This window comes from Thermobia domestica, chromosome 1 (genome assembly GCF_964235325.1).
Source record: "Thermobia domestica chromosome 1, izTheDome1.hap1.1, whole genome shotgun sequence".
Taxonomy (NCBI): Eukaryota; Metazoa; Arthropoda; class Insecta; order Zygentoma; family Lepismatidae; genus Thermobia; species Thermobia domestica.
Window position 1 is genome coordinate 375,769,031 of NC_137454.1, and position 27,568 is coordinate 375,796,598.

Consider the following 27,568-nt stretch of genomic DNA (forward strand, 5'->3'; position numbering starts at 1 on the left):
GTTAGCATGGAAGCGCTGGCTTGGTGTGTCCTTGAGACATGTTGAAACATGCACCGAGATATCTTTATTCAGTACGGCGTAGCAACCAGTTGAATGCGGACGTGTGTGTGTGCGTCTTGGTGGATTTTAAGTGCGCAAAATGGAGGAAATATTGGAACAACGTGTTTGTGTGAAATTTTGTTTTAAAACTTAGAAATCAGCTACGGAGACTTACGAACTGTTAAAAAAAATATATATCTTTTGGAGACATATGTCTGATCAGGTCAAACGTGTTTATCTGGTTTCACAGACTCAAAGATGGCCGCGAGTCAGTAGAGAATGACCCCACGGTCTGGCCGGCCTTCAACATTAATAACTAACGAAAACATTGCGAAAGTTTGCGATTTAGTGCGCTCGAACTGTAGACGTACAATTAAGGAGATGGCTAAAGACCTGAGTTTATGTTTCTATGTGGTTCAGCCAATTTAGATGATGATTTGAACATGCGTCGAATGTCCGTGAAATTAATTCCAAAAGTGTTGTCACGAGCAAAAACAACACAGACTTGAAGTGTCCCAAGAACTGTTTAATAGAGACGGAATGGACTCAGATTTCTTGAATAGGGTAATAACAGGTGATGAATCATGGGTTTATGGGTATGACCCAGAAACAAAGGCGCAATCTTCTCAATGGAAGAGCCCAGATTCGCTAAGACCAAAGAAAGCGCGACAATTTCAGTCGAATGTGAAGACAATGTTAATGTTCTTTTTTTTTTTTTTTGATTCTAAGAGTATCGTGCATCATGAATTTGCTCATATGGGGCAGACAGTCAACCAGGAATACTACAACAGCGTCCTTCAACATCTGCGCGAAAATGTGCGGCAGAAAAGACCTGCCCTCTGGAAAGAAAAGAATTGGATATTCCACCACGACAATGCACCAGCGCATTGTGCGTTCTCGATCCAGGAATTTTTGGCCAAATCTAATATTCCTGTGCTTTCGCAATCTCCGTATTTCCCAGATTTGGCCCCGGTCGACTTCTACCTCTTTTCTAAATTAAAATTGTCATTGAAAGGGAAGAGATTTGACTGAATTGAGGATATGCAAGCAAAGATGGAGAGAGTGCTTCACACCATCACGGAAAAAAATTTTCAGGAATGTTTCCAGAAGTGGAAACACCGTTGGAATCGGTGTGTTCATTCAGCAGGGAACTACTTTAAAGCAGAGCCGTCACAATAGCCTGCAAGTACTGCAATTTTTAAATTACAAACCCAGACTTAAAACTTTCTAATCACACCTCGTATATATATATATATACATAGACATATATATATATATATATATATATATATATATATATATATATATATATATATATATATATATATATATATATGTACTACAATAATAAATAATTTAAGAAAGTAGTTGGTTTTGCTTTAACGTTTATTTTAGTTGCCTTTAAATTGGAAGCTTCTCGTAATTTTATACAAGTTGGGTTAATATACAAAAACTTGTTTTCAAGGTTACTTATTCAAAAACAAGAGGCAGAATGAAAAAATAAAGAAAAAGAAAACAAAGAAGAAGCTAAAATGAACATTAAAGGACACATCTAATTTCTTCTTTTCTTTTCTTTTCTTTTCTTTTCTTTTCTTTTCTTTTCTTTCTCTTACTTTCCCTGGGGGAAGGTAAACAAGTGAGAATAGAACTAAAAGAAGAAGTAATTAATTATATCTTGTAAATAGTAATATAAGCCAATTTCTTCGAGTTTTGTATAGACTAGTTTCAGTAACTAGCAGGACAACAGCAGACACTTGGAGCGTCTCCTGTACAAGAGTCCACAAGAACAAAAGCTTCCTTCTGTTTATTTTCTATAGCAGGAGAGTGGAGCTCGAACTTTTAAAGAAGAATCACTACTGTCTCTCTTTATTTAGAGAGTAAATGCTCTACAGCAGAACAGAGTGGATACAGGTTCATCAAAATGTAAGTTCACAATTATTTTATTTAAAGACGTATATTTTCTTCGTATCTATTTCTTTAGCCACTGTTGAAGAGTAACTCTCAAAGTAGTTTTTGATGAGTGCCATGTCCTTCGTTAAGCTTGCTACATATATAAGTGATAAAATCAAAGTTCACAAACCGCCTTTGCCTAACGATACTAATTGAAATGTTGCTGTTAGATTAAGGTAAGATTATTTTATAATCGTATGTAGCACCGTTCGTTCCAGTACTGAAAATGAAGCATTTCGAATATTATGGGTTTTACATAAAATTACAAGTATTATATACATCACTGTTACGAGTAATCAATATAAGTATACTTCAAGGTTCATACATTTTATATGAAAGAAAGCCCTCCAACTTGGTCTAGTAGTTAGCGCATATACTTTTGGTGCATGTGGTTCTGGATTTGATTTCAGGTTGAAAAGCAAAAATTTTAATTTTCACAATCAATTATTTCCCGTTAGTAATCCGTCTCCTTTATCGTAAAGTGCATAACTGAGCGAAAGCACACCCACGTGGTCCACCGGAAACTTCATTACTCGACATACATTGTATACAAAAACTATACTTGTCTAGCAGAGGAATACTTGATATAGACTAAAGATTTGACGTTATTCGTCATATGTACTATTTCTTTTCTGATGAAAACAATCTAACATTATCATTTTTCGTGAGAATATAGGTGTCAGCCTTAGAAATTATTTATCGCTTTTTCTTTCGGCTGTACAATATCAAACACTCGATACTACATAAACATGGTGTCTTGTACTATTAGACTCACCTAAATCCTGGATCCCTCACAAGAAAAATATCTGTGAGTGTGCCTGTAACTGAGGTCGTTAAACTGAAGAATTCCTTCTCATTATCTTTACACGATATACATTAATAATCTCAGTCTATTCTAGCCAATTCTAATCTCAGAGATGAAAGAGGAACTGATAAAAATCAGACTGGCACAATCCTTTTCCAAGTCTTGAGAATTTCCAGGGAAGAATGGCTGAAGTTGTTAATGAAGAGCCACAATACAAAACTATAGATCTTCCAGATATTTATGTGTTTGAGTATTTATTATTAGTTAATTACGTCATATATTGTTTAAGGATTTTTGAGGTAAATCATCCTTTAGGATTCTCATAATTGTTTGTCAATTAATTGCCTATTGTCCCATTTATCTAAATTATTAATTCAATATCTCATAATATTGTGAAGAGTTTTCTGGAGTAGATAATCCTTCTCGATTTTCTTTATTTGGAGTGAATGGATTGTTTCGTCCAACACAAATAATCCCATATGTAAATCAGTTATTTACCTACTTGATTTTTTAATTGTTACCTGATATATTGTTATATATTGTGTGGAGTGTTAGGGTAGAACGCCCCTTTCTATTTTTCTCACTTATGGTCAATGCATTATCCATTGTCAGATGAATCCTAAATTATTGCATTTATGCTAGGCTCGCACCCGATATATACACTTTTACATTTGAATAGTTTCATTATCACTTGGTAACATTATATACTCTGGAGGAATTTTCGGATTAGATTATTTCCTTTTAGGCTCTAACCATTTTTGGCCAATAGACTTCCCATTGCTCCGTCTATCATAAATTGTACCACTTATGTTACGCTCACAACCCAAATGTCTAGGAGACATTTCTACATTAGAATTTTTATTATGAAACCAAAATAACTATGGGACGTAAAACTCAAAGATTTCATTTCGTTTTTTCTATTATGAGTTAATTATGTGATATATTGTGGATGGATTTTTCGAGTAGATCACCTCTCTTGATTTTTCCAATTTTTGGTTATAGGCTAGGTTGCTCATCGTCCTGTTTGTCATAAAATTCTGTACTTATGCTGCACTGTCACAGCATGTGTCTACTAGACACTAACTTGAATCTTTTATTGTTATTTAATAGTGGCATACAATATGATTAAATTTTTGGAGTAGATCACCCCCTTTAACTTTTTTCGATTATTTATCAGTATATATTTCATTGCTCTGTCTATCATAAATAATTTCATTTTTTCTGAGCTAGAATCTCATGTATCTAGCGGATGGCTCAGTGGTAGAGCGTTCACCTCTGGTGCTTGGGGTCCCGGGTTCGATCCCAGCCCCGCCAAGTGAACGTTGTGGTGGACAAACACCGTGTGCGTAGGTTTTCTGTGGGTTCTCCCGTTTCCTCCCACTTTCTTCATTCCACCATTTCATTCATTACTCATCATCACTGTCTCCTTTAGCCTAACCGGCATAAACGTGGGACGTCAAACTCAAAGATTTCATTTCATTTTTCGATGTATCTATCAGACACTTATATGCTTCATTTTCTCACTCTATGTATGTTGGAAACCATGACAATATGATTTCTAAAGGGGCATTATTTATTGATAATTCAGCTTACCAGACGTGTGCTATTTTCGTCAATTCTAATGATATATATTTCGCATAATATAGTAGGGGCGGGGGGGGGGGGGGGCACTGAACAATTTCATGGTAATTCACCTTGTAAGAAAAGGGTTCGCAACAAATGGAAGAAACTTTACATGGAATCGAAAGCCCAATATTTTGTTCAACACTCGGTGCAAGCACTGCTTAATATCTGGTACAGAATGGGTGCTACGTGTGTGGAAATAAAAACGTGTGTTCTGTTCAGAGTCAATCACGATCGAGAGGTGAAACTGAACAACGGAGGGGTGACACTGAACATTAAAAAAAGCACTAAAAACGCAGAAATACTAAACGTATATATTTTAGGAAAGAATAATCTGCATGTATGATCTGTCCAATAAGAACAAACGAAGAGATTTACTAAAGTCAAAACAAAATCAATAATATCGACTGTGTATTAAAAGCTCCTTGACGAACGTAGACCCCGTATAGGTAAGAACTCCTGGCATGTTGTCACGCATTGGCTCTGCATCGTTCACAGATTGTCACCAGCGCCCACACAGACTACATGGTACCAACGCCTGCATCTTGGACATTGGTTCCAATCATCCATTGCAGATGACCCAGGACGAAGAAATGAAAGCCCTTGCAGTATTACGTCACGTAATTAACGAAACATCATCTTCTTTCTCGGCTGTTGTCACGAACACTGCATTTGAACAACCTTTGTCTGTTACAACACGCTTTGGTTTATTGTTGAAAGAAAGGTCAGTTTCTTGCACGTTGTAGATGTGATCCGGAGAGTTGACTAAGCCACTGCCTTCTACGGTTTGACGCCGGATATCAAAATATTCTGTGACAGCTTCCTTCTTGAAACCTTTTGCTCTTGTAAGAGATAGCTGTTGCGGTGTTCGTAACAATAAATCAGGGTCTCGTTTGAAAAACAATCGAAGCCAATCTTTACTTGCCGATCGCGTCTCCCTCTTGGAAGGATTCTTCAGTGCTTTATTTTCAGTGTAGTCAAATGCGGATTTCCTTACATTTTGCGGCGTTATAGGGAAGCTTTCCGTGCACCTTGTGTTTGCGATTTCGTCTTCCTCTTCTTTCCCAAACACCTCCATGTGACTTCCTACTGGTAGATTTCAACCGCAAGCGTAACGTGCCCTATGGTATCCCGTATTTCTGGGCAGCCTGGCAGATGGACAGTTTTTTTTAATTCCTCTAAGGCTTGCGCCATTTTTGGCTCATTCCATTGTTCGTATTTTGTGCTATTCTTTACTTTCTTGTAATCTCTGGGCAGCTGTAGTAAAACGTGAAGCCCTGATAAGGTACTGTATACAAATTGTGCAGCAAAAACAACATAACAGCAATACAAAGCTGTGTTCAGTGTTACCCCATCAAATCTGTTCAGGGAACCCCATAACGCACGTTGTCAGTTAAGTATTTGTAATTTTTCACAGATGGCACCACCAGTCAGCATGCAGCAGTCAGGCACGACTAAATTTCAGTCAAACTCCAATGCATCAATAACGTGGTTCTGTATTGTTTCTGATAGAAATTACCCACTATGGTTGGTAATTTCCATTTCTGTTTGTCTCGTTTGCTTTCCTCTCCAAAACAAAAAGTGAGTTCCTCACGCCGCACAAATATTTCTCACTACACATACGTCATCCACTTTCTACCAAACTCAAGGTGGTGGTTTTCGAAAACAAATGACAAACGTTAATATGTTCAGAATCGCACGCCGTCCAGAGTCTCCCCACCCCACTCTACTTTAAGTAATTTTGCAATCCTGGCGGAATTTTTAAAACTCCGCTGGCAACAGTATGATAAGATCACCCTAGAGACAAACTGTGTTTGTCATAACAAATTCCATGTTGTGTTAGCTTGGATCATACCAGTTACCTCAAACACTACAATACAACGCTCTAATACTTTTTAAAGAAAAAAAATCGTTCTGACTCTTATTTATTACTTTTCACTTATTTAGGACTACCGACCTGGACAGGAACACAAACTAAGAAATATCGAGGATAAGTAAAGTTCCCATTTCTTTCTCATCTGTAATTGAACCCGATACTACGTACACCAAAGATATCCTTGCTAACCACGAGACCAGTAGAGGGGGTTACGCAAGTGTTATGCGTGTAAATTTAATTTCCATATGTCTAGTTGATTATGGTTATATGTTGTGTGTATATTCATCTCCTTTCATAATGAAAGGAACCACTATAACTAGAATTAGCTTACTCTGTAGTTATATTTTCCCTGGGGCGAAATAGTAGTGATTCTTACCATATAGATAAGTAGTTTAAAAATTTTTAAGACTTTGTACGTTATATGTAGTAATAGAATATCACTTCATAAACACAGATATTTACTTGTTTAACTTCTCTCTTTTAACTGCTAATGAGTCATTCGAATTTTTAAAAGCTGGTTGTTTCTTTAACTCAAATCATTTAATTCAATTTGTAAACTGATTCTTTACATGAATGTTTCGTTTATGCTTATTATGGTATTTAAAACTGCGATTTGAAACCGATATTATAATCATAAGCAGGCCCGGACTGGCCCAGGTGGCTAGGTAGCAATCGCCACCAGACAGGGGGCAGATCAAGAGGGGAGCCAAATGAAAATTTAATATAGACATTAAGTCACGAGGAAAAGAAAAAAATATGGAAAATATCTGCGACAACTAATATTCATGTGAATAGTCACGGCGACAATCTGCATACATCAAGTTCTTTGAGCGTTTCATTAAAAGTTTGTTGCGACTTACGTTCTCTTAAAGTAAGAGTGGGCCATGCCAGCTTCAGAGTCATGTCGGTGCAAGCAAAAACAACAGTGAAGTCAAATACACTTCCTATCTTAGAATATTAAACGGAGCCGAAAGTATAGTGGCCTGACAATACAATTTTGAAAGTTTCGTTTCTTGTCCTAGGAAAAATAACAATTTGAAACCCAACAAAAAGAAATCTTGGATCACTCTCATGATATATTTATTTATTCAATAAATTTCATAAAACACAAGGCCAATTGGCTGAAACTGACCCACACGATAAAAAGAAAAATCAAACAAAAAGAGAATAAAAAATAACTAACAAAATAAATACAAAAGAATAACGCTCGCCTCTCAATATACAATATTCTCTGTCGAGTTCTGAAGTTTCATTCAGATGTAAAAACGTAAACGATCTGTTGAAACAGTATTGTAATCGTGCGCTAGTCTGTAAAACAAGAAGCGCTGAACAATTGATAACCTATGTGTCTCTTAAGCTAGCAAATTAAGAGAGCGAATTCGTTTCGGAGGAACCCGAAAATTATTCTGCGAAAATAAGAACGCATAATCAATTTTACCATTGATATTTTTATATAGATAAAGCAAATCTGCAGCGCGGCGTCGTTTGTCAGATACATAGTTTCATTAAAGACATTAATTCCTGTCTTTAATGATACCACGGCGTTGGGCAGTTGCTTCTATAACAAGATCCAGTGGTTTTGGAATTTTTGACTCACTCATGAGTGTTTGCTTTCATCCTTCAATAGTTGGCGATCTTATCAGCCAAGAAGTCGAGCCACAGTCAGTTATTCAAAGTCTGTTAATGGTCGCTTTCATGTCCATGTCGTGTCATTTCGAAAATTACCCTGGAAAGCTGAGGTAGTAGTATTGTAACGGGTAGATTATAAATTCGGACTTCCTGAACATACAACACTGATAAGTGAAAAGTTATTAAATTCTTTGTACGTACGTGTTTCTTTTAAATAAAACTGTGGCTGCTGTTGAATCCTCCTTCATGGTTGTCGTTGTGTATTCGTATACTGTAACTGCTATTACAGTAAGAACTGGATATACAAATACATTTGGAATAAAATTACGTAAATCGAAATAAAAATTCATTACATTACTTTCTGGTAGCAATATTAAGATTTACTATTGATAATTTCTTTCCTGATCTTCTATCACGTCGTAACCATAGCAGGTAAATTCCATTACGACCCCTCTGTAGGCATAAATAAGCATACAATTTGAACAATTACATCCAGTCTGGGTGCATAACATACTTCGAAGACCAAAAGTGCGAACTAATATTCATGACCTTACGAAAAGATTTTATCGTGCTTGTTCCAGAGGATATATTCCCCTCAAAAATATTCTATGCTACGTGCAGGGGACTATATTTTGCAGCATATCGTATCCATTGTTCACGAATACTGTAGCATCCAGTGCTGAGCCATTGAATATGTCCGTAGTTTTTATTACCATCCCAAGACGAGATGAAGAAAAAATGCTAATGATTACTGTCTGTGTTGTTCTCATAAATATTGTTACATGACATATACCATGATTCGTATTATGATCTTAATTGTATAATATACGGTGTGGCTATAGTGTGCTTTCATTGTGGGAAAACAGTGTTCAATTGGGGTAGTGGTTGTTGGGGGGATTGAGAATTCAGAACCAACACAGTATATCAGCCGTCGGAGTCAATTAGTAGCCAGTCCGGCCCTGATCATAAGCTTGGAGATTATACAATAAAAATTTGTTTGGTTAGAAATCTATACAATTAAATATATAACTAACTTTGAAATCAAAGAGGAATATTTGTTTCTGCTGGTAAGATTCTAAAAATGCAGTATCCAGTCAAAAATTAGATTCAAGATGAAACAAAGTGTAATACATGTTTATGGAGTAGCTTGTATTTAAAAAATGAAATTTCTATTTAAGAAACTCAATGTTTAAATGTTCAGTTATTATTTAAGAAAAAAAGAATAAAATTCTCGCTGTTTAGATGAAGGGATTTTATTATCTTAGGACTTAAGTTGTTCTCGCAATCTATATAAATATGATTTCGAGTTCCATTTGATATTTTAGAGTTTTCATATAAAATAATTAATACGCGTGTTTAAGTATTTCTTGATATCTGCCCTGCAACGGAAGAAACAAAGAGTCAGAGTTGCACTTCTTATAATAAGATGGTCATATCTTGAAATCCATTAAAATTAGACATATGTTAGGAATAGGGAGGTTCTGGACCCTAGATTAAGCAAATGCAGGACCTGAGGGCGCTTTCTCCAAGTAGCCAGAGATTAGTCTATATATTCTAAAGAACAAATTGTATCTGGCTGATCAATGCCCAGGCCAAACCGCTATTCCTAGAAATTTGAACTTTTGACAGAATATAATATTTGTGATGAATGGTCCTTTTAAGGAAAGCCTTTTTAAAAATTAACGGAATAAGGGCAAGAATGGAGGCAGTTACTATCTAAAAATGTCCATATTTCGGAATCTCGGGTGGTTAGAGACAGGACATTTGGTGTATTAACTTTGCTTTAAAATTTACTACATACGTATTCCACCGTTATTTCATATTTACCCTAGAAAGGAAAGAAAAAAGGTGGGGTCAGAATTGTTATAATTGTATGACTATATTTCTAAATTTGTTAGGGTTAGAGATATAAAATTTAGTAGTAAGATCATAAAATAATTAAAGACGCGTTTCCGGGTTTTTGATATTTTCCTAGGAGGGAAGAAAATAACCGAGTCAAAAAGTTTGAGTTGTAATTTTTAAAATGAGATGGTCAAACCACGAAATATGTTAAGGTTAGAGACATGAAGTTTTTTTATTCAAACTTATCATTTGTTTCAGCGTGTTTTGATATTTTTCACAGAATGGAAGAAAAAAGGATGGGGTGTAATTGTTCTAACATGATAGTAATATCTCAAAATCACTTAAGATTAGAGGCATGTTGGGGATATGAGAAATATGTGACCGTAGAACGAGCTAGCTCGTGGTATGGGGGCAAAGTACTTAGCTCTCAGAAGGAGAAGAAATACCCAGCTCAGCTCTCTTACTTTTATATTTTGACAGAATGCTCTTGTGTTTAAACTGTAAACCTGTGTTGGCAACGGACTTCAGCAACTGGTCCAGTTAGGCCATAGTTAATGTCAGTGAATGCAGAATGATAAAACGATAATATAAAAATACGTTCATTTTTATTTACAATGAATTTTATTTCTTATTATCTACTTATTACCAGAAAGATACACAACAGGAACATAGAAATATGTTTTATGTACACTTCTGTTCAGAGAAACGTAGAAACTCTTTCAGAGACTAACAATAAGTCAAAGCGTATGTCTAGATCCACCACAATTCTTACAGATCCGTATATAGAGAATTGCATTTACCTTTCTTTATATAGACAGTAGCTGCAGGAAGTATTTGTGCCGACGGTAGCAGAGCATCTTCAGACACCGAGTCTTTGTAAATTACTTGTGGAACGTGAAGATCGAGACTTTAGAACTCGGCCTCTGATGTTTCTTTCTTATTTTCTTTTGAAGAGAGATAGAGGAAATTGAAGAATTTAAAAAAAACATAAGTGAGGCATACACGTATATATTATCAAACAATTCTATTAAGGAACGTCATAGGATCGATTTCGTAGGTTTGTCTGCGATGGTTATGTGTTATTACATAACAATGACATTATTATTTCGGAAATTGTAAATATTGTATGATATACGTGCCACGCAGTCCCTTTTTGAAATAGGTTGTTTCGCAACAGTGTGAGAAGTAATAGGGGGAAAATGCCCCACATAATACGTATCCTTTTGCTATTGTAAATAGAATTATCATCATTAATGAAATAAAAGTTAAATTTTCACACAAACAGTTATCACAACAAATTTAATAAATGCGAACTCTGGAAAAAGTGGCTATAAAATGGATTCTGAGTCTTCCATCCACTGTTATAGTGTAGAGCTGGACAGTCATGCACACATCACAATACTTTCACAAATGTTTTTACTACAATTATAATTATATTCATTAGAATATGGCTCGAGATGTAGATATGGAGAAGGATGCAAAAATCAACTAGAGAGAGAAAATAAGAAATAAAGTAGTTCCGAGAAGAGTAGATGAAGTAAGAAGAAGGATGAAGCTGATAGCAAACAGGGAAAGAAATTTGTTAGGACACTCTCTAAGGATGAATTTTCTTATAAGAGATACTTAGGAAGTATAATTTTGTGCAAGAGATAGAGCTGAAGAAGAAGATGTCCGCTCATGGACGATATAAAGATCGAGAATTCTGATGTCCTAACAAAAACTACTACTAAGAATAGAAATGAATGAGGAAAGATTAGTTTCTTATTATCATGCTCATAATAAAATGCGGAAGATCTGTTGTCTACATCACAATACATAGTAACGTAATTTCTTTGGTTAAAATAATTGGGATTATTTATGCATTGTGTTGAAATTTTAAGAAAATATATATACGAATATAGTAAAGAATAGTTCCGGTTTACAAATTTTAGTTGAACGGATATATGGAACGTATTGTAAAAGGATAATTGCTTAAAACATTATTATTATTATTATTATTATTATTATTATTATTATTATTATTATTATTATTATTATTATTATTATTATTATTATTATCATTATTATTTCTAGCAGTAGTGGGATTAATTGAAGAAGAATTATAAGAAACAATTCCACAGTTTGCTAGGAAACAATAAGGTTTTTACTTGATCAGTGGTATTTTTTACCCATACTAAGAATGTGCCTTAGGTATTGATCGATTGTTTGCTGAACACGTTACCTTCCCAACAGTATGAATCAAGATCGATACGGTTGACGTCATTTTGTGCACATTCTGATATCTCACCTATTTACAGTGCTTTAAAAAAAGTCGTCTTGACTCTAATGCCGAAAGAAATTAAATAATATTCATGTTATTATATATCGAGAGTACGATTATTGCAAATGATAAAAATTTCCTTATTTACCTCAACGGGAATTTAGCCCAGGATCCACAAGTTTTGAAATCGTTACTTTAGCCACTACTTTATTACATCGCTCTTACCTAAGAGAAAAAAATTCATGTGATGTATGTTAAGCAAATTTCATACTTCTACAATTTGAATGTTGTATTAACGATAAAACACTGATTCCGTTCATGATAAAATGCTAGAGTATTATATAGAAACAATAGTCCAGAGAATTCAAATGCAAATTTAGAAACAAAATGTCATACAAACATGTTAGGGATGAAGGAGAAAATGATCTCTAGAAAGATTCGAATCCTTAACTGACACTTGGAATCTTAAGCTTCAGACAACTTGACTCTGTGTACGGCAAATTGCGCCGTAGCTACAGGGGAAAGCTTGTAGAGCTGTTGCCCTGGATGCGGCTAGCAAGACGGCGTCGAAAGAGCAAGCAGAAAAAAGTGTTGGAAATGAGTAAATGACGCGGCGCCCCGTAAAATTATTCCCACCCTATTAAATCAATGTTCTGGTCAGTTTGCAAAGTCATACATTTGGTAAAAAATATTTTTGGTCGATCCATTCGTCTTACAAACATTTCAATAACAGTCACAGTAATTTTTTACTTATTAGAGTAAAGGGGGCGCATCCGGACAGTTCAGGTATTTTGTATTGTACCCACCTTACTTCAGCGGAGAGAGTCGCTATATTCTGGTCAAATATTCTTTGGAGCGTAGTCTACATATAACACATGATAATAAGGTGCTAGTCTGCTGCTCTTAATAATGGCATTCAGCCAAAGAGAAGATACCATTTTGCTGGAAATTACGAAAGAGATTGGTGAATCCGGACACTAGGGGAGGCGAATCCGGACAAAGTAGAAAATATTCTTAAAATCAAAATATGGTTACAAAATCATCAGACACATTAAATACGATATCAACACTTACCTTATGTGTGTTTTCTTAATACAAATGTCTTATAAGTAAGGATTAGAAATACAATATTATATAGGTTCATTTCCAAGTCTAAACATATACAAAAGTTCAACAGGATGTGTATCTTACCTGATTCTCAATGGAAAGGTCAACATTTGAACTTTTCTGAGGAAAGATCTTAAACACTAGATTTGTAATAGCCTAATGACTATTGTTTAGTTAAACGTGAATCACACAGTCTAGTTAGCTACAGTATGGTTACACTACATTAGAGATTATTCTACATAATTTTTTGCTATAAAAATGCTACTGAAATATGAACAGTTCAAGTTAAATGCACTTCACTTCCCATATACGAATGAACAATTAATACCACCACCAACACATCTTACATGATACCATATTTTACATTTTGTGTATTCTATCCAAGGACCATTTTATGAGTCACATGCACAATAATTTTTACCACAGAAGCTACTATTACCACAATCACTTGTTTTGGTCGATGCACCAGCAATTTCTTCTGTAAAATGCAATTTCTTTCCACAGGTAAATTGTTCCCTTGGTAATACCCTGGCGCTACGTTAGTTGGACAACAGATTTTCTTCCAGCTTTTTCAAGCAGTTTTGTCGACCTGTTGTATACTGCAAGCCCAATTCGTCCACGTTGTACATCCGATCGGGGTGATTCCATAACGATGTTTCTGTCAAAGTTTCCCTCAATTACTCATAGAAACGGATCATAGTTTCTTTATTAAACTCTTGCACCCTTGCATTGGGTTTTCTCAGATCGAGTGGTTTTCTCAGAGACAAAAAATGAGAACCATGCAGAACCAGCTAACCGTTTTCTTGTGTGAAAGGAACCAAGGGATATTTTATACGGAAACAAAATCAAAGGCCAACTTTTGCATATCGTGGTGGGTAAGGCCAAATCCTCTCTTTTGTAAAGTAGAAATTCTTTCTGTAAGTATTCTTTCTACTGAAGCACTAATAATACTTTGAAGTCCAGCCTTTCTAATTGGAAGCTCTTGTTTGATTTCTTCTGTTAGTCATGCAAAGTAGATTTGGGCACATTAAACCTTTCAGCTGCTTCCCTGATTGACATACCTCTCCTGGAAGTAGCCACAGAATTGTAAAGTCATCTTCTATCAATGACTTATGTTGTTTCCTTACGTATTGTCTAACCATCTGAAAAAAATAGTTTAATCAGACGTCACAATATTAGTTCAATGTATTGTGTAAAGTTTAACATAAAGTAGAATATAATGTGTACTGTTATTTTCTCCTCACAGAAAGTAGCACTTCATGTGCCTACAAAATTTACCAGAGTGCACATGTAGGTGCACGGTTTAAACCCTACTGATACTTTTAAGTCATGCAGAACTATTCGAAATGCTTATCAATAAATTCACGGATGTTAGAGGTAGTCAGTTTGAGCAGTTATTGTAACTAAAAGATAAGAAGTGAAGAGTGTCATCGAAAACAATCACGCCTATACTGAGATAACGTACAGAAAACAGGTTCCGTCGTGTTTCTTCATTAAAAAAATTCCTTGCTGAATATAGAGCCATCTATCACGAGTCATGAAGAAGTATAAGACAGAATAGCATTGTTTGTAGCACATTTATTCTGAAATGATAACGTGGCAATTTCCAATTGAAGAAACCTTAGTGCAACTAGTTTTTTATTGATTACAGTGCCATTTACGTATCGAATAAGATTTACGTATATTCCCCCGTAGAATTCAAACTGTTATAAAAAGTGGGGTCCCTATTTAAATTTTTAAAGTGGCTCCATATCCCACCCCACGATGGTCGGGGTGGGCTAATTTTGTAACAGGCAATATTCCTCTCCAAAATAATATTTTATTTCAAAGGTTTTTCTCGTCTTGTTTATTATTTCTAGAAATATTTTGCAGTGTATATGTGCCTATGTATATCTGAACTCACCTACAAAAATATATAGCCTAAACTCTTTTTATTTTGATCTCATAGATTTCATATGAAAATGTCTGAAATAGCCCCAATGGAAAATAAGTGTCCGGATTCACCTCACATTTATTGTCCGGGTTCGCCCCGCCTACACACCGTTAACTTTATTTATCATCAGATGTGGCGTCGAGGAGTAACTGGGCTCTGACCTTGACGTAAAAGATTAGCATAAGTGACTCTGTAGTTACACGAAGCTGTACTTTAAAAAACTCAATTATGTCCTAGTAATACCTTAAGTAAGACTGTTCAGAAATTAGAAGAAGCAAATTTTATGGTGTTACTTACCTTCAGACTTGTTTTCCATACCGCACTGCTGCGTCACTCTGTCTTCCATGAAGTTCAATTCTACACTGAACGTAAAGGGAGGCACGGTGCTTCAACTGGCAAATTCGTGTTGCGCTCCGTATTTTACCTCCCAAGAAATTGTTCAATAACCTTAGAATGTCCGGATTCGCCCCCCTTTACTCTGCTTAAAATATTATATACGTTTTTTAATGATTATGCGATATACAAGGTGCCAAGTAATGACAATAGTGTACGCAGAAACGTTTTCAAAATCAGAATTGCGCGAAATCTGAAATATATGTTCAGCGTTTTGATGGTGATGGATTTTGTTAATTAATCCCGCTTTTCTACCCATGCGCATTATTCATAACGGTGGGAATGGAGGTATAAAGATGGGAAGGGTGAAGAGACACACACAAGCTGCTGTTTGCGCTGCAATGTTATAAAATAAGGTAAGCAAAGGGAATAATGAAGTTTACGAACTTCAAATAGGTGTACATTAGGGACTTACACTCTCAGAACTCAACCCAATGATATTCGTCTCTTTCCAAAACTGACCCACATATTCTTTTTCTTTCCATTGACATACTAAACGTCTACAATCTGACGTTTCATAAAGAACAAATTTCTGCAGGCGAGAGAATTAAATACAATGTAATAAAGCTGTGTTTTACGTTTTGAAGTGTGGGAATACCTGTGTAAAAGAATTGTAAGTGCTTTACGACTGATAAAATAAGTGAATGCATTGAAAGAAGACTGTACTAGATACTATTCTCCACTAGCTCTGTATTTCTGAACAGTGCAGAGATGTTTTCAATGTTTAAAAATGAAAATAAAATGAAATGAAATCTTTCAGTTTTACGTCCACGGTTATGCCGGTTAGGGTAAAGAAGACGGTGATTATGAGAAATGAATGAAATGAAGAATGTGGGAGGAAACGGGAGAACCCCGAGAATACCCACGGGCACAGTGTTTATCCACCACAAAGTTCTAACGGCGCGAGCTGGGATCGAACCAGGGACCCCAAGCACCGGAGGGGAACAATCTACCACAGAGCCACCGCGCCCCCCTACGTTTACAAATGAAGCGATGCTAGTATGAAGCAATGGGAAGTATTATTGAATCTAGTATCATTGCGAAAATTTAACCAGCTTCGCCCTGCCCTGACTCGATTAGGTAGCATTTGTGTTTTTCATTCGCCACCTAGTATATTGTAATTTTAAACAATATAAATTATTATGTTGTTACATTATTACATTATTAATATTACATATTATTACATTATTAATATAAAAGGGAGCATCTTCAGGTGGCCTTCTTGAATTTTTCTATGCTAAATGGCTAAATGTCATGTCGCCAGAGGAAGTCTTTCGTAGAACAGTAAGAGGGGTATTCTTGAAACGTTTAGTGATAGACTATAATATTAGTGAACCCTTTTCTACAATTATTTCGAGTGGTGTGCCGAAACTTGACTTGCACGATAATAAGTAACCTTGCAGTAAGAACTTTCGTTCATTAACTCATTAAGTAAATGATGTAATTTCCAAGATATGTAGTAACAAAAGTATATTTTGGATTTTAATATACAAACATTAAAAACATTATCAACCGCATCGATCAATATTGAGAAATTCTCTAAGAAGTTTGGTTCTGAATTTCCGTTATATTTCACGAACTACTTCTTACCGTGAAAGAATCGAAATTAAAATGCTGTATGTGTGGTCACATACAGAATAAAATTTCAGAAGTTAACAATGAGTACCGGAAAATGTTTCTAATGCATTGAAATTTCATTTCTTGTCGATAGTATGAAACCTTGTAAATAGTTGTAAATTTCCGTAACTATTCTCCAAGTGTAGCTACCTGTGTATTAACCAAAGGTAGTTTTGCCAAGTTTCATAAAAATATCTGAGGTAAGCATCTTGAAAACACCTCATAGTTTTAAAAGCATATACATAATGATCAGTTTTTGCCATTGCAATGGTCTATCCAAGAAGGTTGATTAAAATTAGCATAGCATAAGAACAAAACGACTTATTTTAGTTTAGAAAAAAAAAAAAAACAAGGAAAACCTTGGTGAGATGACCAGTGCCATGCCATGGAAAATCAACGCCCGGTCCGAGAGTATAGAACGGTGTTCCCGTAGATATGAGTGAGGTCTACAGACCAGCTGCAGAGCGCCACCATAGTTGGCGCGAAGCATATGAAAAGTTTCCAAAATAAACCCTGCTATTCCTTGATTTTGAGCACTTTTATTAGTTTTTCATTCCATTTTATATATATTAACACATTTTCTAAGTATTTTCAAGTAATTGTTCCTCTCTTTTCCTTTCCTTGTTTTTTTCTTTATTCATCCCGAATTTTGCGCCCCTTACTTTGGCTGCCGGGGCCTCAATCTGCCCTCCCGCCTCCCTTACAGCACGGCACTGCAGATGACCGAATTCTACTCTATCATCTAAATCTCTAGCTATAGCTCTGATCCAAACAACGGAACATAAATATATGTGGTAGTAGGACGATGAAAGGCAAATTTTTTTCAACAGAAATGATATCAGATAGAGGATGCCCAGAGAAAGCACTTACTAATACGTAATTTTACACACACATTATTATTATTATAATTATTATTGATCGTACTACTAGTAGTAGTAGCAGTAGTATTAGTGGACGTTGTTGAAGCATTTAGATAATAGGAATTTTAATCCTCTGCTTGAGCATCGAGGCTATGTGTTATGTGAAACTACAGTTTAAAAATATCTTTTCAGGTATTTCCTTTAATTACATTCTTTCACGGGGCACTAATATACGTAGTAGAATTTCGTGTTTTTTGTTTTATCTAGTCTCCTCGACACTGAGTTAATTAAAATCTCGAGAGCAGGAATGTCTAACAGTTGGCCCTCGACACCGTAATGTGTGGCCTGTGCCCTCAAACCAGGGGTGTAGCCAGCAGGTTTGTGTAGGAGGGGCCCGTCGTTTTTGAGGGGGGGGGCAGCTACAATGTACAAAGCCAAAAAATGTGTTGCTGTTAGTGTTTTTGAGGCCTGAAAGAAAGGAATATTTCGGTTTTCTTCTAGGAAAATAAAAACACTATTTTAGCTTATTATTATTATTATTATTATTATTATTATTATTATTATTATTATTATTATTATTATTATATTATTATTATTATTATTATTATTATCCATAAGTTATATTCAAGATAGTTTTTATTATGCTTAATCAAGAACTACTGCCAGGGACCAAACGCTATACTTTTGTGCATAACTTTAAAGGTAACCAAGAAAGTTCTGTCCCTTTTCGTGGAGGTCTATGTTCAATTGAACCTCACATCGTGAATTGAATGCGAGTGGAGATAAGGCGAACGTCAGTTGTTGGCGTGGGTATATCCAACATCCTACCTGGTTGTGGCAATTCAGACACACCGTGAACTTGCGTAAAGACAGAGAGAACATGGGACATCCACAGAGCGTCATAAAAGCATGCATGCTGAACGAGTTCAAATGGAGGTCAAACGCCGCTGTAGCGGGACAGAAGATATGCCAGGCCTTTGGTGAGGGTATCGTGACGACGCGAACAGTGCAGCGATGGTTTAACAAGTTTAAGGACGATGACGAAACACCCGAAAACACCACGTCCCAGAAGATCAACACATGTACAAAGTGTTTATTTGCTGTTTCGGAGCCATTTCTGCACACGGCGTTGACATGTGATAAAAAGTGGGTCCTATACGAAGCTCCACGGTGCCATCATCATTGGTTAGCATCCCATGAACCGACTTCAAAATAACCGAAACCAGCACTGTACCAGAAGAAGGTACTTCTGTGTGTTTGGTGGATCGTGCATCGGGAACTGCTACCAGCTGGTCACAGTATCAATGCAACTGTGTAGTGTCAGCAGTTGAGCTGTGCTCATCAAAAACTCAAAACTCTGGAGCCATCACTTCTGAATTGCAAATGGGTCCTCGTTTACGGGACAACGCTAAGTCCCACCTGGCTAGGATGACTCAGGACACCATTTTCCGCCTTGGATGGGAAACAATATTGCAACCACTATATTCCCCGGGTATTGCACCGTCCGATTAGCACCTGTTACATTCTTCGGACAATCACCTTAGAGGACGCCAGTTCAAATCCCTAGTAAAAGTCCAAAATGCACCTGATACTTTCTTCGTTTCACGGTCCACCAAGTTCTACCGCGATGGATTCCATGGCCTTCCAGAACGTTTTCAGAAGGTCGTCCGTTGATGCGGATGGGGACTATTTTTGATCTTCCAGGTTAGGTGACATATTGATGGTCGAAGGTGGTGGGTGAAAAAGCAACAAAACTTTTCTTGGTTACCTTTATATTTAAATTTAAGACCTTGTATACAAAACCTACCTACACAAGATTGATTTTCTTTGAAATTTCATTTAATTTCTTTACTGTTTCCTGACAAAAATATTTATATATTATTCGTGACTAAAAAAAAAAACATAATTATTTTATTACACTGAGTAGAAATAAAAGAGAGAGCGAATGAAATCCAAATTGAATAAAAGCACTGTTTCTAGCCAAATTTTCCATCCTCTATGTCTTTTAAAACATTTGTTCAAGCATATAAAAATATACTGTACTTACAAATCAGTTTAGTTCCTTTGTTTTATGGCTTTATTTGTAATAGCTTGTTAAAACGTTTGTCTTCAAACTGTCAAATATAAATCGCAGTAAATTGTGAAATCTGCTGTCACGAAAAAGTATCCTATTTTTCGATCGGTATAAGGAAGATATACTATACTATTTTTCGATCGGTATGGAAAAACAATATTTCTCCATACTATTTCACCGTAAATTATTAATTGTCAATAAACTTTGTTACTTTTAAATGAATGAAGCGAGATAATTCTACTATGATGTTTTAAAAGCTGGTCATTTGGGGGGGCCTGGCCCCGATGGGCCCCCCTTGGCTACACCCCTGCCTCAAACATATATGTTTTCTGTTTATTAAGTTATTTTGTATGAACTTTTTTTCTTGTGAAATGTAAAAGACGAAGAATTATAATGTAAACAAACTGAAACTGAAGCCATTGGGTTTGACAGCAAATGTAAAATTACAATAGCTTTGAAATAAATAACACTTATATTAGTAATATCAATCATGGAAAAAAATAATCACTAAGACAAGTGAGAGTTGAGAATCCGATCATGAAAGACCAGGAATTATTCTGGCAGCCGTTCTTTTCGAAAGGACAGCAGCTGATAATTGCTGACTGAATATCGAGTAATCAGTTTATATTTTTAATGGTTGTCTCAAGCTTTTCATTCAGATCTTCCGTCACAGCAGAGATCTATTACTTCTTATTTGTGGAAATATCGTACCTCTTTTCGTTAGCAAATTACCGAATATTTTAAAAGTTCATATGGAACGATTCACATAAAGCGAAAGGATATGGAAATTTTAAATAAATCTGGAGCACAATTCTTCGTATTACAGTAAGTGATATTTGTAATAGTAAAGAAAATAGTTACCCTCATTGCAGTGAGTGTACTATATATATATATATATATATAATGTGCGAGTATTGTATGATTAATTGGTTATCAAATATGTTTGTTGTAGAAATGTATTTCATCAGATATAAAATTAGTTTGGCGTTTAAGTTTAGAATTACATGCTTATTTGATATATTTTCGTTTAATTTCACATTCATCCAAATGTCATTGATTATACTAGCGATTTTAAATCAAAAACTCTTATGAATATTAGTTTTGAAACTAAAAGTAAAAAAAAAAAAAAAAAATGCACTGTATTCAATAAACGCTGATTTTAACACCAAAACATGACGGTACATTTGAAATTACATGAAATTACAAATATTACACATTTAATTATTGCGTAATATCCTTATGTTTAAAAAATAAAAATTAAATACATGAAACCGAGTTTCCAACCTTCGATCTTCGAGTTTCACAAGTTCTTTATGAAGACTCACTGCTTAACACGCTCGACTACCGTTGGCTTCCAGCTAGTGTCTATGTAAAAACGGAGAGAAAATGTAACTCCCTCTGTACAGATCTCTGAGAATTGTGATGGGTCTAGGCTCACGTTTTTGGACTTGGGCTCAGAAAGGGTATGTGGATTTTTGTGAACATAATTGTACCAGCAAATAAGTATAGTAAAGCACAGAAATGCTGACAGAATTCAAATAGTTTTGTAGAAGATTCATCCGTATTTTGTTTCTTGGGTATGGAATATAATATTTTATACGGGAGTCTTGAAATTAAATGAAAGGAAATAAATTGAAACCTTTCAGTTTTACGTCCCACACTTATGCCGGCGAGGTTAAAGGAGACGATGATGATGAGAAATAAATGAAATGGTGGAACGAAGGAAATGGGAGGAAACGGGAGAACTTGGAAAATTCCCGCCCACAGTGTTTGTCCATTGCAAAACTCACTTGGCAAGAGGAGGGATCGAACTAGGGATATCATGCTCGAGAGGTGAACACTCTACCAGTAAGCCACCGCGTCCCCAATTTTAAAATTAAGAATATATGCATGCTATTCTGTATAGAAATAACTACTGTGTATTACTACTCATGTTTTCGTATGAAGCCACAGTTTTGTCGCTTAAACTCGTTCTCAATCTTCTTGTAGAGTACAGAGTATTTCGCATTATCTGCTGTCGCTATTGAAAACTGTAGTTGAATTAATTATTACTATTTTCATATTGCTTTTTGTGTTTCTTATGGATTTGCAAAAAAAAAAAAAAAAAAAAAAAAACTATAGTTGTTTCTGTCGAAGGTAGTACTTTGGCTTAAGCATAGATTTTATCAAATAGCAAAAGTAAATACCTAAATTTTGACATTTGTGGTAACTGCAAGATCTTGTGACAAGTGTATTCGAAGAATTAAAGATGAAAATTGCATATTAGTTGCACATTTATGGGAAATTGTCTTATTCTAAAGACATATCTATTTTTATCGTTCGTATTTGTATGATTATTGATAAATACGTAAAATTGTAATGTACAGTAGAACTCGATTAACCGTCATCCTCGGAACCAGGATCATGACGGTTAAACGAATAGACGGATAACAGAAATATCGTTATAAACCTCTACAGTAAGTAGATTTAAAAGGTTCTTAAGCCGGACCCGCGTTGGAAAAAGCGGAAATCAAGCAACATCTCGTTTTTTTAAAATGGATTTTTATAAATATCCATCACAACTTATAATGATTGAACAGGACCAGAGTAAACCGTATTCCTTCCATGTTACAGTAATATAGGTTGGTCTTGAAAATAATTCATAACAGTTTGGAATTTAATTTCTGGCATCTTGAGTGTTTCAAGTCCATGCTTTTCTCCATAAGGGTTTCAGTACTGTAACAAGTTTTTGTGTGGAAACTAGCATGACCGAAAGTGACGCATGACTATTTCAGTCCATTTCGCTTACACTTTATTCCGTGCTCTGCACGGCGCACAGCGTCAATTACGGCACATTTAAAGTACAGTAGTGTCCGGAGCAGTGACGGATAACAGAGAGTGACGGTTAAAAGAGTGACGGTTAATCGAGTTTCTACTGTACTTTATTGACGACTTTTCCTTTCAGCGACGATAGGAGGAGAGAAAACTTCTGTGGTCATGAAGAAAACATCACTTTCAAAACTTATTATTTTTCACGTTTCATAACCCCTGAATGCCAAGAAATTAACTTTTGGATGCCATTTGTCTGATTACCTATTACATTGCTGGATGTACATATAACGTAAAGGGTATAACGGGGCCGATGTGGCTCAGTGGTAGAGCGGTCAGTTTCTGGTGCATGGGGTCTTTGGTTCGACCCCAACTCACACAAAGTAAACTTTGTTGTGGACGAACACCATGTGCCTGGGTTTCATCGGAGTTCTTCCCTTTCTTCTCACTTTCTTCATTCCACCATTTCATTCATTTCTCATCATCATCGTCTCCTTTAGCCTAGCCGGCATAAGCGTGGGATGTAAAATTGAAAGATTTCATTTAATTTCCTTCCGTAAAGGTTATTCCGTTCAATCTGTTACAAGCTGGAATTCAACCGGAGGGATTTCGGGATACATAACTATAACATAAGCAATTTCCCAAGGCTAAATGCAGCAGGGAATTATTGCTTCGGATGTAGTTATTTTCTTGTCGACTTCCTACAATAAGGATTAGGTAAATTTTCCATAATCTGTATGCGAATATTTCATTAACAAGGATACAATATAGCGTTCATTTAAATCGCTAGAATCTACAAATTGTAATAAGGTAGTTGCAGGTAAATACGCACGTTAAGGGTGTTGGATTTCTTACGGCCTTAATTTTCATGAAACACAAGGAACACATACACAGCAAAATATGAGGGGTTGAAATAACACAAAATGACTACCACTTTAGCGTGTTACTTATTTGTTAATTCAACACCAAACATATCGCCTTAGAGCATATCAGAAATACCTCGTTACTGGCTGTAAGTATATGCATTGATTTTTATTGTTTGTTATGAACAAAGATTTGCGAAACATATTTCGTATTTGCGGCAAGTAACTAATGACATGCTATGTTTTCTGTAATCGGTCACAATAATATTGTTGTAAACCTGTGAATCATCTGACAACAGTCACACAGATAGCTGTGCTTCCATCTGTTTTCTTTATCTGTTATTCTTGTGTCTTAGCATATATGAACATAAGCTGGTAAAACGGTTACCTATGTAACTGTTTTCAGACGATTCACAGGTTTACAACAATATTATTGTGACAGATTACAGAAAACATAGAACATTATTTGATACTTGGCATAAGTACCAAAGATATTTCGCAAAGCTTTGATCATATTAAATGATCAATACCAATACAATTTCCCTGAGGTAGTGACTAGTTATTTCTGATATGCTCGGAAGGCGATGTGCTTGGTGCTGAATTAATACACAAGTAATACGCTAAAGTGGTAGTCATTTTGTGTTGTTCCAACACCTCATTTTTTACAGTGTATACGTTGCAGAGAGGCGTGTAGAAAAAATGTGGCAATGATGCTACTTACTTCTGTGTTGTACCCAAGGTAAAAGAAAAAGGTGTTACGAAGTGACGTATTTACCAACACGTGCAGTTAATTACGCCAAGTCTAGTATACTACTAGAAACCTGTAATAGGGCTTGGAACTCAAATATTACTACACAACATGGCTGAAGCAAATAGAATAACCAAGTGAAAAATGAAGATTAAAGAATGAAATGTAAAAACTATAATTTCCAGAGTTGAAATGAAGTTCCAAACTAAAAAGTTTTAGTCCATATAAAGGTAAACAAACAGTGACTTGAACAAAATTACACCGACATTACGTGCAACATTTGGGACAAATAAAAACATCTTGTGTTCTGCAATGAGTCATACACATTCCTCTTGAACATATCTTCCAACTAAACAAAGAAGCTCGCCTGTCCAGGACTCATCATGGTCACACATAAAACAGTACCACTGTCCTTTTCGAACTAACCTTGGAGAACCATATACATCAGCAACGGTTTTCTTCGCTTGTTTTCGTTTTCTCTGCAATTGTCGTTGTTCGTTTCCTTTCTTCGTCTCTACTCTCAGTCGTACGTTCTTTTCAATGACTTTCTTCTTCACTACGTCGTCAAATTTGTTTTCATTGTCTTGAGCGAATATTAAGCATGAAAGAGTTACTCAGTACACAGCTCTTGGGATTCGTACTTTTTTCACTCTAGGAATCACCAGTATTGAAGTGAAGCTTTCGTCAGGGACATGGCTAAGAGATGGATGGATTTTTCGGGTGTTCCTTCATGAGACGATTTCAACCACAATCTCGTCCAGAACTTGGACATCATCATTGTCCTAATCGGTAGTGTCAGACATCTGTTCCACCGCACTGGCTACGACAGCTGTTCGTGAGATTCCAGAACAGTCAGGCTGGGGTTCTGGTACCACAGGTAACGGGGTTACAGGGTCTCCCTTTCCTGGAATTCACGTATAACAATAACTGGCGACATCTCATATAAATGTCTTAAACAAAACTCGAACTCGTTTGTTGATAAGAATCAGCAGCTTATTTATACCCATCGAGCTTGCAGCGCTTACTGCGTACATTAGAGATGTACGCGAGACGCGAGAAGACGCATTTGCGAGACGAGACATGAAATGAGAATGAAAATTTTATGCAAGACGCGAGACGAGACAAAACCATGCGAGACAAGACGCTAGACGAGACTCGGTTAAGTCTCGCACGAGAAGTCTCGCAACATTTATGAATTACATTTAATTGTATATTTAGTGATTTTACATTCATTGAGTTTTATAAGTTGAGCGTTAATGCCTCCAGGAACAAAAAAGTGATTGGGGCAATATACATTTTATTGTATTTATTATTATTCAAGGTTGATTTTCACAATTAAAGCCTTCTTTATTTTCTAAAAAAGAAAAGCTTTGTAAATTGGAAATTTATTACAGCATCGATTTAGGACTTTATTTTGCGACACAAACACATACACGGGGGCGCGCACGAATACATGAACTTCTGTTTTTGGTCTGAAAAGCGAATAAGACTCCCTATTGCTCCGCAATGTGATATTTCTGTTGTTTCTGTCTTTTTCACATTACTACTAGCGATTATTGTTGGGGGATGGCGGGGAAATCCCCTCTCGTCAAAGTTTATCCCCGGCCCGGCTCGCAGAAATAACATGATATTTTTACATGGAATAAGTATTTTCTTTCTATATATTTATCAAGAACATCCCCCTCTAGTTCGGAAGTATAATTTAAACACTGGTTTGGTAGGAGACCTCTTTGGAAAACAATGTTGGATCCAGCAATAATTTATGCTGGTTTTGCTGTAAATTATGCTATTAATTTGACGAAAATTAATGGTCCATCAATCACATTCCAGCACAACTTTTCTTTTAATTTGGAGCGGAGGGGACACAAGTTCGAATACCATGTTGAACTCTAGGTTCCGTCTCCCTAGGATGTTATGAACATTTATTCCATGGAAAGCAATGGAAAACCACCATGGATTCACCTTGCCAAGGGACTTTTAGGTCAAATGCCTGCCTTCGGACAGAATATCACATCATCATTCATTAACAGCCATAGAATAATACATTGCAAAATTTTGACCCAGAATATACGAGACCATGCGAGAAAGCCTCGCGCGAGACGAGAGATGAGACTCAAAATTTTATGCGAGACGCGAGACGAGAATTCACATTTGCGAGACGAGACGAGAAGCGAGACGAGACCAACATTTGAGGCTGCGAGACGAGACGAGACTTTTCCATTTCTCGTCTTGTCTCCTCTCGCGTGCATCCCTACCGTACGTATCCCCTACTTTCCTACATGGGCAGCTAAATACCTAAGGCCTGGCGTATTTCGCTACCCCATGCTTGGTATTTATTTAGTAGCCATGGAATCACAAATACTGAAGTTACATTTACGAAACAGTGTTCCTAGACGGACACGAATAAGGTGTACATTGCTATATACAGGCGACAGTGTTAGCACGGTACAAATAACGGATTCTTACGTCTATTGAAATAATAATGTCCTATTACAGAACCTTCCTGAAGCAAACAACATTGCATGGCATGGCAGTCCCAGCATTGTCTCCCGGAGTATTTGTCAAATCGGAATTGTCCAAGCCCGTGGGACATGTTAGAGGTGAATTCTAGTGGATTTCGTCGGAAATGTCCCAGGAGAGAACATTTGGCGTATTTAACTGCAGTGGCATATATCTGCGGTTATCTTATAATGTAAAGTGAGTTTTGTTTTTTATAGCTACAATAATATTGACGATTATGTGGTAGTGAAAGTACGAGGGGATACCCAAAAGAAACAGAAATTATTGTGTAGAGCTACATTTTTAATCATGCCTCTTTTCATGCGTGGAAATAACAAAAAGTTGCACTGAGCCAGGTAAGGTGAGTAAGGTGTGTGTGGCAGCGAAACAAAGCCAAAAAGTGGTGAATAAATGGCTGTGTGTGCATAAGCATTGTTGTGGTGGAAGAACCAATGTCCTATCTGCAATAAATCCGGTCTTTTTTAACATTACAACACTTTCAGCAGCATTTTACAGAGTAGAAAACAAAATTGCACAGCTACACGTTGTTCATTTAAACTTGCCATCAGGAAAAACGAAACAATAACGCAACAGTGCTAGCAAAAACACCCACTGCAGATGAACACAACAAGCCAAGTCGAC

The 27,568-nt window shown here is 36.1% G+C and overlaps 1 protein-coding gene across 1 annotated transcript in view; it reads left to right on the forward strand.

Moving 5' to 3' along the window:
• The first annotated feature begins 1,781 nt into the window (after positions 1-1,781).
• Positions 1,782-27,568, forward strand: part of LOC145664528 (uncharacterized) — a 61,646-nt gene continuing 35,859 nt past the window's right edge. Inside the window, exon 1 of the mRNA XM_081731274.1 lies at positions 1,782-1,962. The gene's annotated coding sequence lies outside the window, so the exon portion shown is untranslated. The remainder of the gene's footprint in view (positions 1,963-27,568) is intronic.